Source organism: Artemia franciscana, chromosome 9, assembly GCF_032884065.1.
Source record: "Artemia franciscana chromosome 9, ASM3288406v1, whole genome shotgun sequence".
NCBI lineage: Eukaryota > Metazoa > Arthropoda > Branchiopoda > Anostraca > Artemiidae > Artemia > Artemia franciscana.
Window position 1 is genome coordinate 37,066,453 of NC_088871.1, and position 5,599 is coordinate 37,072,051.

At 33.9% G+C, this 5,599-nt stretch overlaps 1 long non-coding RNA gene across 1 annotated transcript in view; it reads right to left on the reverse strand.

Annotated features, from left to right (window-relative positions):
- The window catches only part of LOC136031364 (uncharacterized), a 29,493-nt gene extending 29,491 nt beyond the window's left edge, over positions 1-2 (reverse strand). Inside the window, exon 1 of the long non-coding RNA XR_010618498.1 lies at positions 1-2. This exon is cut by the window's left edge and continues 913 nt beyond it. This is a non-coding gene — a long non-coding RNA (uncharacterized LOC136031364).
- Between the last annotated feature and the right edge of the window lie 5,597 nt (positions 3-5,599).

The following is a 5,599-nucleotide window of genomic DNA, read 5'->3' on the forward strand; positions in this document are numbered from 1 at the left end:
AGATGATAATGTCTATTAAACCTCTTAAAAAAAAAAAAAATTTTTTTTGCCCTCCCAAATATAATCATATTAACCAATGGCGCTGAAATAACAAAAGAAGGCTCATCCAAAGCGAGACTTTACGTTCTAGTACATTTTAGAAGTAGAAAAAAGGTTGTTTCTAAGCAAAGTGACGCTTCCTGTCATTTGTGCTGCGAATCTGTTTCAAACGCCACAACGCTGTATGTTGCGGTAGAACCAACAGAGCTTATTGAAAACGTACACGCAAAAACACCACGAAATTTACAATAGTAGTTAGTTAAGATATTTTAAAAAAAATAAAAAAGGGGGGAAATAAAAGAAAAGAAAATGATAGAAACTAGGGTAATTTCAATAATTTTTCATAAATATATGTGTAGCTTATTTACATTAAGATTCCCCCATATTCGCATAAAGATTTTTGTAAGTTACAGAATTTTCAAGTTTCGAAACGGATTTGCTCATTATCATCTCTAGAAAAAAAAACCCAACAATGTTGAAAACTCCTTCACGTGTTTTCTTTTAACTTTCTCTTGCATCGCTGAAGAAGGAAGTTGGTGACCTAACAGAAAATTCGTTTAATATTTTAGTTGGCAAAAAATAAATCCTTCTTAATCTTTAGTTTTTATTTATTATTTTCAAAGAAGAACGGAAAGATAGAGACAAATAACAATTTTTTATTTATTTAATTCATGCAAAGAATTGGTATTCAAATCTATCTGTAAAATAATATATCAGTTCAAAATTTATTAGCTGTGGTGAAAAATGAATTAGTTTCATTTAGTTTTCATTTTGAAGCAAATATACTACATGTTTTAATATTAAGACAATTTAGATCACGGTCCAAAGACGATCCAAAGTGCAGATGCAAGAGCGCCATCTATTTCAGAACAAAGATTGTCAAGATTTGAAGCACAGAAAAACCTTATGGTGTCTTTCTTGCAATTGGTAGCAATATGCCGTTCACTTGTAGTATTCGGGTTAGAGCATAGACAAGGGTATGTCCCAAGGTCATATGCATGTCTCTAGAAAATACTAAAATATTAATCATGTCACATGTCCCCTGTTGGCTTCCACGCAGTTTATTTTTATTCGAGTTGTATCGTTCACATTTCCGTTCGAAAAATATTTCCTTTCAATTCTCCTTCACGTGTTTTCTTTTAACTTTCTCTTGCATCGCTGAAGAAGGAAGGTGGTGACCTAACAGAAAATTCGTCTAATATTTTAGTTGGCAAAAAATAAATCATTCTTAATCTTTAGTTTTTTTAATTATTTTCTAAGAGGAACTGAAAAATGGAGACAAATAACAATTTTTTTATTTAATTCATGAAAAGAATTGGTATTCAAATCTATCTGTAAAATAATATATCAGTTCAAAATTTATTAGCTGTGGTGAAAAATGAATTAGTTTCATTTAGTTTTCATTTTGAAGCAAATATGCTACATGTTTTAATATTAAGACAATTTAGATCACGGTCCAAAGACGATCCAAAGTGCGGATGCAAGAGCGCCATCTATTTCAGAACAAAGATTGTCAAGATTTGAAGCACAGAAAAACCTTATGGTGTCTTTCTTGCAATTGATAGCAATATGCTGTTCACTTGTAGTATTCGGTTTAGAGCATTTTTCTAGAAAGCTCAAATCCTATTTCTAAAATGTCCTCGTATATGGGTGCTGTTTTGCCCTTGTATGTAAAAACATGTTATCAATAACGCCCATATTCCTTTAGTTTTGTCGGACATTTACAATTTCATATTAAAAACGTATAGGCATACCGTTGCTCATTAATGGACATTGTGCAGGTTTCAAGCTCGTTGGATTGATGCTTGCGAAAAGGCTTTTATGTTTATCATTCGGATTTTTCTGAAGTTTTTTTTTCAGATTAAATTTTAAAAAAAACAAGTTTTTTTAAATGAAAGTAAGGAGCAACATTAAAACTTAAAACGGACAGAAGTTACTCCGTATATGAAAGGGGCTTTTCCTTCACAACGCCTCACTCTTTAGAATAAAGTTTGACTCTTTTTTTAACTCTATTTTTAAAACAGTAAGAAACTTTAGCGTAAAGAGCGGGGTGTTGAGGAGGAAAAAGCTTGTTTTTTTTTTATTTAATTTCTGGACGTTTTTGAATTAATCCATGTTTTGGTCTGAGCTCTCCGTACATAAATAATTAAAACAAAATTTGCATATTAATTAATTACAATTAATCGGAAGATTTTGAGAAAAAAGAGCGAGGGAGGAGGCCTAGTTGCCGTCCAATTTTTTGATTACTTAATGGCAACTAGAAGTTTTAATTTTTTTACAAACGTTTTCATTGGTAAAAAATACACGTAAATTACGAATTAATTTACGTAACGAACTTCTATATTCGTATGTTTTTATTGAGTATATGAGGGGGTTCAACCCTAGTCGATACCTCGCTCTTTACACTAAAGCTTAAATTTTGTCCCAATTCCTTAAGAATGACCTCTGAATCACAAAGGCCATAGAATAAATAGTTAAATTACTAAAAATACTTTAGCGTAAAGAGTGAGGTATAACGAGGAGGTAAACCCCTCATAGGCGTAATAATTTTTGTTTGTTTAAGTTTTAATAGTGCTCCTTACTTTCAGAAGAAAAAAACTATTCATATCTATTTTTTCATTGTTTTTCCAAATAATGCTAGAACATCCTGCGCCCCCTTCATTTAAATTCTCTTCCCCCATGAGAAGTTTCTCCATGGAAATATCCTCCAACGTAACCCCCCATTAACTCTCCCCCTAAACCAAAAAAATCCCCCTGACAACGTCTGTACACTTCCCAGTAACCATTACTATAAGCAAACACAGGTCAAAGTTTGTTACTTGCAGCCCCTCCCACGGGGACTGCGAGGGAGTAAGTCGTCCCTAAAGACATAGTTATTAGGTTTTTCGACACTGGTGAATAAAACGACTATCTCAGACTTATGATCCGGTGACTAGACAGACTAGACAAAATAGACTAGAATAGAGTAGATAGACTAGACTGGAAAGACTAGACAGACTGAACAGACCAGGAACGACGGACAAGACTAGACAGACTAAACAGATAGATGGACTAGACAGACATACAGGACAGACCAGACAGATTATCAAACTTTCCTGCAAAATTGAGTCTCTGTATCCTTTTTGATGGTTATGGCAAGGCATTTGTTCAAACAAAAACAACAAAAAACATGTTTTCAACAATAACTGTGTCGAGGTTTGTGGCTTTCGTGCTTGTAGGGGAAAGTAGCTCAATTCTCATTTGTGATATTTTCTCCTGTTCCCGGTTTGTCTAGACTAATTTCTATACATTAAAGGTTTCAGTCTTTTATTTCCAGAAATTTCTGTTCGTTTTCAGCTGGGGAAATTAAATAAGAAATAAATAATTTTTCAGCTCTGAATAATTTTCACGCTAAAGTTTGACTCTCTTAACTCTACATTTTAAAACAGTAAAAAACGATAGCGTAAAGAGCGGGGCGTTGAGGAGGAAAAAACCCTTTCATAGACAGAGTAATTTTTGTTCGTTTAAACTTTTAATGTCGCTCCTTACTTTCATTTAAAAAAACTTGTTTTTTTTTTGTTTAATTTCTGGACGTTTTATAATTAATGCATTTTTTATCTTGCCTCTCTACGCATAAATAATTAAAACGTAATTTGCATATTATTCTTTTTGGGGAAGGGGGCTAAATGGCTTTTTCATAGTTTTAATCGGAAGATTTTGAAAAAAAGGAGCGAGAGAAGAGGTCTAGCTGCCCTCCAATTTTTTGATTACTTAAAAAGGCAACTATAACTTTTAATTTCTTACGAACGTTTTCATAAGTAAAAAATATACGTAACTTACGAATTAACTTACGTAGCGAACTTCTATATTCGTATGTTTTTATTGCGTATATGAGGGGGCTCACCCCTTTTCGATACCTCGCTCTTTACACTAAAGCTCAAATGTTGTCCCAATTCCTTAAGAATGACCCCTGAATCACAAAGGCCGTAGAATAAATAGTTGAAATTGCTAAAAAATACTTTAGCGTAAAGAGCGAGTGAGGAGGTAAACCCCTCATATGCGTAATAACTTCTGTTCGTTAAAGTTTTAATGCTGCTCCTCACTTTCAGTAGGAATAAACTTTTCATATTCATTTTTTCATTGTTTTTTTTTTAAATAATGCTAGAAAATCCTGCGCCCCCTCCATTGAAAGTCTCTTCCCCAATAAAACATCCCTCCTTTGAAAGATCCTCCCACGTAACCCCCCTTCAAATCTCCGCCCAAACCAAAAGAATCCCCCTGAAAACGTCTGTACACTTCCCAGTAACCATTACTATATGTAAACACAGGTCAAAGTTTGTAACTTGCAGCCCCCCTTCCACGGCAAATTCAGGGGAGTAAGTCTTCTCCAAATACATAGTTATTAGGTTATTCGACTATGGTGAATAAAATGGCTATCTCAGAATTTTTATCCGGTAACTTTGGAGAAAAAATGAGCGTGGGAGGGGGCCTAGGTGCCCTCCAATTTTTTTGGTCACTTAAAAAGGGCAAGTCGTCCCCAAAGACATAGTTATTAGGTTATTCGACTATGGTGAATAAAACGGCTATGTCAGAATTTTGATCCGGTAACTTTGGGGAAAAAATTAGCGTGGGAGGGGACCTAGGTGCCCTCCAATTTTTTTGGTCACTTAAAAAGGGCACTAGAACTTTTATTTCCGTTAGAATGAGCCCTTTTGCAACATTCTAGGACCACTGAGTCGATACGATCACCCCTGGGAAAAAAAACAACAACAAAACAAAAACAACAACAAAACAAAAACAAATAACACGCATCCGTGATTTGTCTTCTGGCAAAAAATGCTAAATTCAAGATTTTTGTAGATAGGGGCTTGAAACTTCTACAGTAAGGTTCTCTGATGGTGTGATTTTCGTTAAGATCGTATAACTTTTAGGGAGTATTCCCTCCTATTTTCTAAAATGATGCAAATCTTCTCAGGCTCGTAACTTTTGACGAGTAAGACTAATCTTGATGAAAATTATATATTTCAATTTTTTTGAGTTTTGGTTACTATTGAGTCGGGTCGATCCTTACTACAGTTTGTTACCACAAACTGTTTGATATGAGTGATAGCGGCATGAATCCGGTAACTCTTATTAGAGATTATTATACGTAAACTATAGACAAATTTTAAAGCTTATAACCCTTTTCCTGTCTGTCGGGGAGTCAAGTTATCCTCAAAGACATAGTTATTGAACTTTTGAACTATACTAAACAACATGGCCATCTCAAAATTTTGACAGGGGGCTAGTGCCCTACAAAAGGGGCAATGAGCCCTCTCCCGACATTCTAGGACCATTGGCTTCTAGTTCATTGACCCTATCTCCATAAAATAAACTGTATTATTTCTAAATCATTTAAATTAAATACTCTTTTCAAACGTTGTATTTTATTTTAAGAAAAATTCATCATAAAAATAATTGTTATAAAAAAAAAATCCGGAATAGACCTCTCTTTAAAGTACAAGACAAATTAAAAGTGTTATATGCAAACAAATCTGAACATAAGGAAAAAATAAACTCATTCACATATAAAAACACGAGA